Below are 12,425 nucleotides of genomic sequence, written 5' to 3' on the forward strand. Positions count from 1 at the left end.
AGGGGTGACAATGGCGTGCAGAGTGGAGCCCTGTGCATCCTATTTTCATCATTTACCTTAGGCTAAATGGATTTGGAACACCGTTGGATGGCTCACCTCTCACATCGGTTTGCCTGCTTAAATGTGAAAAATGGTACAGTTCCAAACTCAACCTTACTTCCTTTCATTTTCCCCCCCATTCTCTCACTCGCCTCCGCTCCAGCACTTACTACCACTGATTCAAGGACTCTTTGGGGAAAAAAAAGATGACCAAAAAAAATTGCAGAGGTATTATCACTAAAGTAATATGCATTCGCGCCAACGGAGGTGGTTGATGTGCACACATTTCACTTGCAAATGGAGTAGAAGCGGCATTAACTGTTACAAAGTGACAAAAGTGGCTGAAAAAGTTTTTTTTTTCCCAGTTTCATGGTGACTCGTAAAAAAAAGTTGTTTGCAGTAACACCGTATTAAAAATGTTTTTCACCCAAATTAATGAAATAATTTTTTTATGAATGTGTTGGTTTTTGCTGATTTATTTGGAGTCTAACATGTTTGTCTCTGAGCTTCACCGGAGTGTAGTGAAGGTGACTATAATTTAATGTTTAGAAAAAAACTCTATAATGTCTTCCTTAGTCATCTTTCCCTTACTTATGCGTCTGTGGGAGTGTTTTTGTCATTCTCACCTCCTTGTTTCCACTAACCTCTTCTATGCGCTTGTCCTTTGTTGGAACTCTTTACCCTTTCTCCCAGGTCCTCTATTTCTCTCCATGACTCCCTCTCCTTCACTCCCTCCTGATGGTAACATGTTTATCCATTATTGATATTCTGACTGGGCTCACTTCCCGCCCCCCTGTCGCCCCACTTTCCTCCAGCCTGCCCTACTTCACCAGAGTCCTCATGAGACACACACACACACAAATGTGCAAGTTTGTGTGTGAGACAAAAGTTGTGATAACCTTGAGTGTTTGTTGAGGGGTTTGTGTGCTTGCGCGCGCGCGCGTGTGTGTTCAAGCCAGTGAGACAGAAACAGGGAGACTAAGTGAGAGTCCACAGGCAGCAAGAGCAGAGTTCCTATATTTAGGTCCATATAAGAGACTGTTCCCGGCATCCAACTGTGCATACACAAGTCTCAGTAATACATTATTCTCTCAGGTATTTCATCTGCGACCCTCGCAGCTCTGTGGTGCCGTCTCTATGTGCCTTGTGTGCACATACATGCAGCTTCACATGCATTAAAAACCGGCATTTTTTCCCTAAAAACAAGCCTTTCGCAGTTTTTAAAGTTCTTTCTCCTGTTTGTTTTTTTTATTTACCTGTGAGATTTATGTTACATGATGAACAAAAAATGTCTTTCAGTAGACTTTATGAAGCCTTTGAAACATCAACACATCTTTGGGGGTTTACTGCAATTAACAGCTGACTGCCTTTTCCTTTTATACTCATGGGTCTGTGTGCATGGGCTGTGTGTGCGTGTGGATCATGGAAAAATGAGAAAACATATGAACATACACCATGCAACACATACACCATGCAACATACTGACCGACATGTTCACACACACCCACTCCGAGGCCTTTGATAAGCCAGACTGTGGAGTGTATTAACTTTTTGATTCTTTGAAGAGAAAACATAAAAAATGTTTGTTTTGCTTGGAGCAAAAGGTTTGTTTGTAGCTGTCACTGGATTTGGCTCATTTGGGCCCTCCCAGTTGTGGGCTGTTTTTGAAGCTCTTATCAAATAAAGATTTCACAGCTTCTGCTTTTCTCTAGCAGCAGATTGGCGTTAAGCTCTATTGAATCGCCTTCCACTTTTATGTACATAAGCTTTGTGGTGATGTGTTCATTCGTCTAAGTCTGGTCTCCTTGAATGTCCTCTGTAAGACTACATTTGCACTTGAGTATTTGCTGAATAGATTAGTAATATTAGTGCATGCCACACACACACACACACACACACACACACACACACACACATTTCGTTTTATGTGTGGATATTTGTCACACTTCATCAAACTCATTTTGATAATGTGAGTAAATACAATGTACAGTTTTTAATTGATCACTTCATTTGTTAATGCAAAAAAAAAAAAAGCTATCCAAACCTTTATGACTCCAGTGAACCACAGTGAGAGCCATTATCCAGAAATGGACAAAACATGAACCTTCCCAGAAGTGACCGACTACCAAAATTGACCCAAGTGCGTGCTGACGACTCGTCCAGGAGGTTACAAAAGAACCACAGGCCTCACTTGCCTCAGTTAAGGTCAGAGTTCATGATCCAACAATAAGAAAGAAACTGGGCGAAAATGGCATCTGTGGGAGAGTTCAAGGAGAAAATACTGCTGACCCAAAAAAAAAGAAAGAAAAAAACATCCTAATGGTTCCCAAAACCTTTGGGAAAAGATTTGGCTTATGAAACACAAGTTGAACATTTTGAAAGGTTTGAGTCTTGTTACATCTGGCGTAAAACAAACGGCATTTAATAAAAAGAACATCATGTCAGCAGTTAAACATGGCGGTAGTAGATCTTGTAAGTATATGTTGAAAACAGAAAAAAGGAAGGGGGCAAATACTTTTTCACTGCACTGCATGTGCGAGTGTGTGTATAAATGTTTCCCTCATGCTGACTTTTAATTGTTGAGTGCTTCTGAGAGTGTGTGTTCAGTTCAGTCCAAAGCAATTGATCTGCAGAGTAATGATTGGTGAACAGTCCGAGGTCTTCAGAATCACTGTCTGAACCTTTTTAGAATTACCTCTGGGAGCACTGGCGATGATGACGGGAGTAGGAGACCGAGTGAGAGCAAATATGTGCAAAGCACAGACGTGTGAGGCTCATCTCATGGCAGTAAGAGGTTTCAGAGGTTCTTAGGAGCAGATGGGTTTATTGCTTATTTGTTTGTGTGACTGAAAGAATACACTGATCCCCACTGTGAAAGAAAAGCTCAAAACTCAACAGGCCATCATTTGGTAAATCAATTATTACCTTTGAAATGTTTTAATATTTTTTTCCAGTTGGTATGTACTAGATCTTAAAAATATATAAATATAAATAAATTTTAAATTTCTTTGAAAAAAATAAAGAAAACATGACTTCTAAATATTGTGCAGAAGCCCTGCAACGCACTGTTCAGTGTGCCCAATGACAGCTGGGATAGGCTCCAGCCCCCCCAGAGCCTTGAACTGGATAAGCGGTAGAAGACTGTGAAGAACAAGAAGTGCACGGTCTGTATGTCTAGTATAAAGGTAGCAAGTGTTCGCAGAGGCAGTGTTTTTATTTTGTTTGTGCCACAGATTGGAGTTCAGGTCACTTTGAAGATGTGCAGACTTTCTCAGAAGTTGTTAAGCTATTAAGAGGAAAGCAGCCCAGTGTGTGTAAGTTTGTGTGTGTGTGTGTGCCGCAATCCAATCAACAGCTGACATCCTTGTGCAGGGTAAAGGCCAGAAACAAACCCTCACACACACGCTTCTGAGTTATCAGTGCTAACAAGTACAGGGGTGCAGTGAGCTCCCAGCAGAGTTGCAGGCTTTGAAACAGCACAACGTTCAAATTTGAACCGATCCAAATCCAATAGATAAAGGTGAGAACTGATTCGGTGTGTCTTGCGAAGTGACGATGCTCATTTCAGGGGTATTCACGCAAATGGACTTGCATACACAAGCACACAAACACATTCGCCTGCAAACACGGGGGAAATGAACATCATCAGTACCTCCAGCGGTAAAAGCAAATAGCTTTTGCGTCGTTGTTAAGGTATCATCATTTCTCTTTCTCTTTTATTCCTTATCCGTAAAGAGATTACATCGAAAAAAGACGGCAGATGAAACCGTGGAGCAAAAGAGCAGGGGGAAAGGGGATAGAAAGAGCGACTGTGCCGAAATGAAAATGGGAGATTACCGATCGACGGGTAACACAGGATGAATATTTGATTCAGCCTTTTTGTGATGTTTTCCCATCTGGAAACACATAATGTTGTTATATTGGTGTGTTAAGAACAAGCAGCGCGGGGAGGTTCAACGCAGACGCGGAGGATTATTGTTAGATAGAACATTTAAAAATCAGCAATTTTGAATGTTGCTGGGGCACCGGAGAGGCTCTGTTGGTGGTATCATGGTGAAATTGTGTTTCATCTAACAGAGATTTCAGTGTTTGTTCCCTTTTGAATCAAATAAAGCCTTTGGGGCATTTGAGGCACTTAGTGCTGAACCCTCTAAACTACCACATTGTTACTGTAGCTTCACACACACATATATAACTAGTGTCAGTGTGAGCAATACTTAGAAAATTTAGAAGATAAACCAATATCAACTATGGTACTGATTTAGAAGGGATTTATTACACTACGTGTGCATTACTGGGTTGAAATTACTGCAGGATAAGGATCATGTCCTTGTACTGGAGATCATCTGTAAGCAGTGGTGCATGTCAGAGGGCTGATGACATATTAAACATTGATGCAACTTTGAAAATAACGTATTAGGAGTTTATTGGCTTTGAGAGGTAAACGCTGGCAGGTGTGCTTGTGTGTGTGTGTATATACAGACGTGCAGAGACACACTCACCAGACATCCCTGTCCTTGTAATTGCTCCTCTCATTGCCCCAAGGCACCGTGAGCTGGCATATAAGCTATATAATAAAGAGTATTATCCTGGCTGGTAATGTATTCCTGCCTCCTCTAGCCTGATGACAGCTGGAATTGAGCACTGCGTGCTGCAGAAGGTGATCCACACTAAATTCCTTTAGGCAGCTTAGAGGTCTGTGTCATAGTCCTGACCTTCTCCTGACAACTAGCATAATGAGTTTTGGAATAGCAGCATCTTTCATGAATGAACAAGGTTGCTATTTAGGTTATTACTTTGAAGTCCCTACACCTAAGGCTTTGATTTCAACCGTCCAGGAAACCTCTGCATCTCTATATCCTCTAGAGCCAAGTTCGGCTGAGACAATTGAAAAAAGCAGAAACTTCACTTCCCCTTTAACCGTATTTTCTAATCACAGAAGTTAAGCGAGATCAAGGACTTTGAAAAAAAAAAAAGTGCACAAACAAAAGCAGCAGCATGCCAGTCGAGGAAAGTGATGTGTCCCATTTTGCTCTGATCCGTGGCATCAAAATCAGCTCCAATCCATCTGTCAAGTTGTAAAGGGAGCTGTAAATAGAGTTTTCCTGCCACTCATTTTGTATCCACCTGTACTTGTACAGCTGTGCTTTGACACAACGCGGTGCTTTTCCAGTGGAGCAAAATGCCTGCAGTTTTGGTGATTCTTTGATCTGAGTGAAGCAAACTGTCAGCTGTGCCAGGTTGAAGTGTTTGGTAGTGTTACAACGGAGAGACAGGTGAAGTCAGCCAGAGACAGTGGAAATAAAGCCACAAATAATAAATCCACTTTTTTTCCTTGGCTGTAATATGTTGCTACTCTACAGTATATAGCAGGACAGCTTTCACGGAGCTGTGACAGATGGAAATGTAACTGGTCACTGACTGTATATAAAATATGTATGCTGTGACCTTGATGCCAACCATTGGTTATTGGATTAGACTTAGAAGCCTCAAGTTTGGCCAAGATGGCAAAACATATTTTGCAGCCAGAAGTGACCATAAGGAGGGAACGTGCAACATTATGAGCTAACTGGCTTAACAAGGTGCATAGATACTGTATAGATAGCATAAAGCATGAATGTGGCTTCTGGGGCAGAAAAAAGTGTGTTAAACCTGCATCTAATCTGGAGGCCACCGAATGGCGATAGCTGTGGTGGCAAAAGAACTTTTAAAGGTCCTATAAAAATCTATGGGAAAGCATAGACTGGAAAGCAAATTGGTCAACTATGTTGTTTTTTAAGTGCTCTATAAATAAAGTTGGATTGGAATTGAATTTATTTGATATTTAAAATGCTTCAGACTGCAGCAAACACTGTCAAGAGGTTCAATTCAATGGTTTGAATTAGTTAATTTTTTACGATGTTTTGTTCATGTTCAACAACTACAGTAGTAATTACACTGATGTCTTAATCGCTTAAAGCCCATCTAAACTATTATCACATGCAAAGCCTTTGTTAAATTTGACCCATCAGGTTAATAATTTCATAAAATGTTTGCTAGTTTGAGTCACATTTCAGTAATTTCATTATTTGCATTTGTTGTCAAAGACAACTAAAGACAGTTTAGCCTCAGTTTTTGTTAGAGGCTTTTTCATCGCGTGCTTTGAATTTTAATGTCTTTTAAGCTGAGGGAAGATTTAGATGGCTGTCATCAGGAATTAATCCAGCATTCATTTCTGCTTCTTCAAAGGGAGACCCAGCTGAAAGTCACTTTACCGCTACATGCACCTGCTGTACCGTGCAACTGCCTTTAAAAATGCTGTTGATAATTCCCTGTTTTGCATATATAAATATCAGCGAGGTGGTCTTCATAGTTTGGGATTTGTGTGAGCTGTTTTAATGATGGATCTAAATTCAGGTAAATGTAGTTTAGAAATATATATAGATATATATATATATTTGCAGTTTACATTTCATTGCACAACAGGAAGTGCAATTAAATCAGTTATCGAAGGAATTATTCTAGTAATGTTATTCTGTTATATAAGTCGATATGAAGTCTAAGAGTATGTTACACTTATTAATCTACTTTGACATTTAGCAAAGCATCAACACAAAACATGAACTGTTGATAAGTATCAGTGGAATCCTAAAACAGCTTATACTGTAGATGGTAAAGTCTGATAACTTGCCACTGTTTAATGCAAAATAGATGATCTCATCTAATTTACTTCTTAAATAGAACAGAAGAGAATGTTAATCACAATACAGACAGCTTCAGCGGTTAAACAAGGTTTTTTCTGCCACTGGTAGATCGTAATAGATGAGGTGTGTAAAAAATGATAGTGTAAAAGCGAGCGTGGCTCCTGCTGTATTCTTCAGTGGTCTGAAGGTGTATGATTCATGCACCATCACGCTTTTTGTGTCTGTGTGGGCTAATGTTTGTGTGAGCAAACTGATACCGGTGTAAAAATGCCCCAGCGGTATACTTTCGATGTGTATAAAAGAAAAGTGCTGGGTGTTTGCGAGGAGAGAGGGGGAAATGCGAGAGAGAAAGTGTGCGCGTGTGTGAAAGAGAACAGGGGTTATTTAATGATCAGAGCAGTGTAATTACCTCCCAGTGTGTTTCAGCCTTTTAGATAGATGATTATTCAAGGGGAGAAATCTCATTTGCATCTTGTACAGTAATATGTAAAAGTGTTCATTCTACACTAAATTAAATTGCCACATTGATTTTTTTCCCTCCCCTTACTTAAAGCACTTTTTTGTCCTTTTTCAGCAGAATTATGGTTTTTAATGTAAATTTATCTGTGAGCCACAAAAAGAGAGAAGACTTTCTACATCCATCAGTTTATATCTCATCGTGTCTCCGGGGTTCAACTCGCAGATCATTAACAAGGTTTTATACTCTGTACTTTATGATAAGGAGCCGGGAAAAGAGACACCATGCAGGGAACCTGTGTCATGGCCTCGCTAAAACTAGGCAGGGAGTACCAGTGAGAATGAACAGTTTCTTGCCATAATTATCCAAACATCTGCAGTACTTAAAACTGCATGTCCTCCCCTTTTCACTCTCTGTAGTGTTAGATTTCACACCAGCCACCCACACATACATACACGTAGACTTACACACACCTACACCTGCTCTTACACACACACACACCTCCCCTTGGCAAGTGCGCGGCTGGCTATCAGTCTCTTCAAAGTATGAAATCAAGGACCCTACTTTCATTCACAGCACCTCCAATTACAGTGGGAATGAAATAGCACAGAGTGAGTGTAATGACAGCAATCTAAGCCGTGTGTGGGGAGTGGAGCAGCACACCTTACTGAGCTCATGTCACATTTGTTGCTGTGCCACCTGGGGACAAACGGAGAGCCAGAGGAAAAAGAAGGATTCAGGGGGGAATATAACATTAGGCTTTATTGGATTGTCAGGATAAGAATGTGTAAATAAAGGTGGAGAACAGAGGTGTGGTGAGATTAAGAAAAAAAATAGAACCCCAGGATGATTGACAGCGAGCCATCTGTTGATCTTCATGCTTATTTGTGTTGCTCTGAGCCTTTCCCCTCCCAGCTAGTCCCCTGCGTGGCTGACTGGGGGTCAGCTGTGACTGATAGTCTGCGCTCCTGTTTTCGGCTGACAGATGGGCGCAGGGACCGACTCTGGTGCAGCCTGAAAAAGGATTCTCCATGCCTCTGTGTGCTGCCACAGCCATTTTACGCAGCTGTCAGTCACAGACAGCATGGTTGACGTTATCAGTTGTACTGCGCTTAACGGTGGAGGTCTGCTCAGAACTGCTGCTGGGTAGGAGTCAAATGGCAGAAGACAGTGAGGCTGGGAGGCGACGGAGAAGATGCAGGCACAAAGCAAATGTGTAGAAGTGGGGGAAAAAAAAGGGTGAAGGTAGGTATGAAATGGAAAATGAAGGAGAGCTATGGCATGTTAGATATGAGTGCAGAGTAATTAAAATGACATCAGACGGCGGGGCCACTAACACTGTCTCCTTCTGTAGACGTACACATAATGAAGATGGCTTCCAAGGCCTTTGGCTCCGCACCAAGAGCAGAGGGGCTAAAGATGAAGTACAACAAGAGAATCAATTCACTCCTCCCTCCTCTCTGCTTCCACTCAGGGAGAGATTTACAAGCCAAGTTATGACAGCATACAATAACGGCAGCCATATTTTACTCCTGCTGTCAGACAACAGCATCCGTGGCCAATCAAAACTACCACAAAACCAAAGTTGTTATCTCTGATGGGTGTGTGTGTGTGTGTGTGTGAGCACACATGCATGCATGTGTTTGGGTGTTGAAAACTGCTTGTCATTGCTAAATGTGATTGTGCCACACTGAGTTGATCCGCTCAATTTATTGCTGTCAGAGATAAGGGATTCTGAGGATAAGGAGACTTTTATGGGAAACACATTAGAAAAATAAACACCCATAAAAGAGCCGGTTTCAATCACTCAGAGATAAATTGAATGGAAACATGATCGGGAAATGCAGTATGCTCTTAAAAGTTCACCTAAGTCCTAAAGACGGGGCAAGGGAGATGGAAAAAGGAAAGAAATATGAGCCCGCGCAAGAGAAAATAAGGGATACTTTTTGAGCCTGGACAGCCAAACAGAATGAGGGGGAAAAAAAGAATGAGAAGAGGAGATGCAGAGAAAAGGAAAAACAGCAACCAGAGAGTTACTTAAAGCTGGATGAAAGTGTGCATGGATCAATAGATATGGATGTGAATAGGGAGACTTTTAAATAAGGCTCTCGCTTGTGTCCTCAGATCCTGTTTCACAAAGAAACTCAAACTCTGCAGATCAATACCCAGCTCATCTCTCTGGTCTGAGTCCTGTAAAGCCTGTAGCCAGTGGCTCCTTTGTATGCCACTGTCTGTCTGTTTGTCTCTCACAGCACTTGAAACCCACTCAAACAGTCTCTTTATCTTTGCATTCCCTGGTTCCCTCAACATCTACACCACCTTTGCTCATTTACTGCTTGTTTATCCATTTCCCAACAAAGTAACCATCTTTCGAATGACTGCCAAGCAACGATTTGCCATATTTCGATTCCATTTAAATACATGCCAGTTCTGCTCTTCTCTATGGCAGTTTGGTATAACAATGGCAGTGCGCATTTGGGATTCCAGTCTGTACCCAATTCAAGACAGAAAAAGGCTTTATATAATTGCTGTTTTGACATCTGGTATCGGGTAGGACTTGGAAGCCTTTAGAAGCATTTTGGTAGTTTTATAGTCCTGACAGCAGTTGGATTTGCCATGAAATTTTGTACACACATTTAATGCCACCCCCAGGATGAAATCTAATAGCTGGCTTGTCATATAACTTTTTGCATTGAGCGCCATTAACAGATCAGATTTTTAGATTCATCCTGTAACGGCCAAAAAGATTTAGCTTGATATGTTGATACAGATATTTGTAGATATGGTGAACTTAGAAAAAAAAAGCAGTGCTAGCCAGCCAGTTGCCTGCTAAAAAATATAAAAAATAAAATAAAATGTACAGAAAGGATGAGACAAAAACATAATTAAAGAAGACAGATGTCATTTAATAAAAGACTTATATTTGCAGTACAGACGAACACACATTTTTCATTAATTCCTGACCAGCTAGTGTGAGTCATCGACAGCCCTGGGACGTCTGTTATTGAGATGCAGAGAGGCTGCCAATGGTTAGTTTAAACTGAGGCTGTGCTCCACTGCTTCACAGTAGCCTCTGGTCATGTGTGCACCGATACTCCGAATATGCTACATTAGAGCTCTGTTTGACCCGAGGCTTTTTGGATTTTGCTAGGTGTATGTGTGCGTAAGCACAGGTGTGTCAGCATGCACTCCTGGTACTCAAGAAACATTTTATTAGTCACATCTGAGTCAAACAAGCAAAGAAGCTGTTTGTATGGACAAAAAAAGAGTGTTTCGTTACACATGTGCGCGTTTCTCTGTGTGCAAACATACAGATGTAAGGCCATCTCTCTGCCCGCTTTCTTCCTTGTTTTTCTCATTAGTAAAAGCGGACCTCGCTCGTCATTATGCTGTGGCGGTCAGTTCCCACTGTGCAAATGTCACCAGAGCCCTCTCCCTGTGTCACCTCTGTCTGCTCCCTGCTGTCCGCTTTGACACCTCTGGGACCCTCCATGCCCTTTCTCTGACAAGGAATCCTGATGAACATGGTATACACACACACACACACACACACACACAGACACACACATACTTTTGCACATGGGCATACAGACTCACTGATGAAAAAATACACAGATACGTACACATTACCATACTAGATGACACCTACGATGTAGCGCATTGTGCCTGTGGTAAATCTACTTCACACTCACAACAACCTACCTACACAACAAATCCAGCATGGCCAAATTAACACTGTCAGATTTGATTTCAACACTACTGTCGTGTCTATATGGGTCCACACCAGAGAGTGTTAATTTAACTCTTTTTGGAGAGTTGGTATGTTAACTCTGATTTAGTGTGAAATACCAAATCTGTCTGGAGTTGATAATTTAAGACTTATTAACACTAACTAGAGTTTATATATTAACTCTCATAGAGTATTTTATCTTAACTACATGAGAGTTATCTTCTAATTAATTCTAAAAGGTGTAAATTTGACTGTTCTGAACTTCTTTGGGAAATAAACATTTATTAAAAAGAGCCAACGTTTTTCTGAAAAATATTTATTTTGAACTGTGCACCACAATTTCAAAACATTTTCTAAAACATGTAACAATATGGAACAATGTACATGCTCTTGCTTTCATTAGAATATTGTGTATTATTGTAGTGTCTACCTTACAAAATAAAGCACCTTGAGACGACTGTTGTTCTGATTTGCGCTGTATAAATAAAATTGAATTGAACTGAATTTATCAAAGGCTCTTTACTCTTTTCTTCAATACGATATGCATGTCCTCCATTAATCACTTTGTGGAACTTTAATGTACTTCTGCACCCCCCCATATTCCACCCATACTGTGTGGAGATTCAATAAAAATTAGTTGTGCAGTAGTTAATTGTGCAAATAATCTGGTAAACAACTGCAGCAGTAAAAAAGAATCATTTTGAGCCATAACTTGTGTAAAGTATTTTTTTAAAGACAAGTCTAGATTCTAGATCCATTGCCCATATTTAAAGGCAATATTATACCCAGAACACATTTGTTAAAATGGTGCTCTCTGAAACAACTGAAGAACACAGACAACAGTTAATGCTGAAATAAACATTATGCCAACATTTCACGATTTAAACATTGTTTTAGCTGTTTTTGAGTTTGAAAATTTCACTGAATATTCATATGCAAACTTTCTTTTCAACACTATAGTATTTGCCTGCAAACAATACATTTCAGCGAGCTAAAGCAGATTATTATGCTATCACCGAGCAACATGGCTAATGCCTTTCGCACAGCTTTACTTCAGCTCAAAAAAGCCACAGAAGTAAAAGATGATAATAATGATTAAAACAATCTCAGAAAACAAACAACTTACCAAGCGTGACAAACAACTCAGAAATATGGAGAGTAACATGTTCTTCTTGCTTTAGCTTCAGTCAGAACCTGTGATGCTGGGGGCGGAGTCTGTGAGTTTACTCTGTTAGCGTTGTAGCCCCTTTAGGAGTTCAGAGTTCAGAGGTCAGGAGTTAATATTTCCATTGTAACACCTCCAGATATGATACAGAATCACTCATTTTTAACACGATTTTAAATAATATTATTTTACACCTCAGAGTTACATGAAAAGAATATGGCTCTACTTAGAGTAAAATTAACTCTAGTTTTGCACAGTCTACTAACACCAAAACATTTAACACTTTTAAATTTGCTGTGTACTATACAATACAATACAACTTTATTTATATACAGTGTTGGGGAGTAACGG

The 12,425-nt window shown here is 40.3% G+C and overlaps 1 long non-coding RNA gene across 1 annotated transcript; it reads right to left on the reverse strand.

The window, feature by feature from the left end:
• Positions 1–10,374: 10,374 nt before the first annotated feature.
• On the reverse strand, positions 10,375–12,123 carry LOC112842949 (uncharacterized). The gene is made up of 2 exons (XR_003215030.1): positions 12,036–12,123; positions 10,375–10,749 (listed from the first exon to the last, which is right to left on the reverse strand). It is a non-coding gene; the product is annotated as an uncharacterized LOC112842949 (long non-coding RNA).
• Between the last annotated feature and the right edge of the window lie 302 nt (positions 12,124–12,425).

Source organism: Oreochromis niloticus, linkage group LG18 (genome assembly GCF_001858045.2).
Source record: "Oreochromis niloticus isolate F11D_XX linkage group LG18, O_niloticus_UMD_NMBU, whole genome shotgun sequence".
NCBI classification, from domain to species: Eukaryota; Metazoa; Chordata; class Actinopteri; order Cichliformes; family Cichlidae; genus Oreochromis; species Oreochromis niloticus.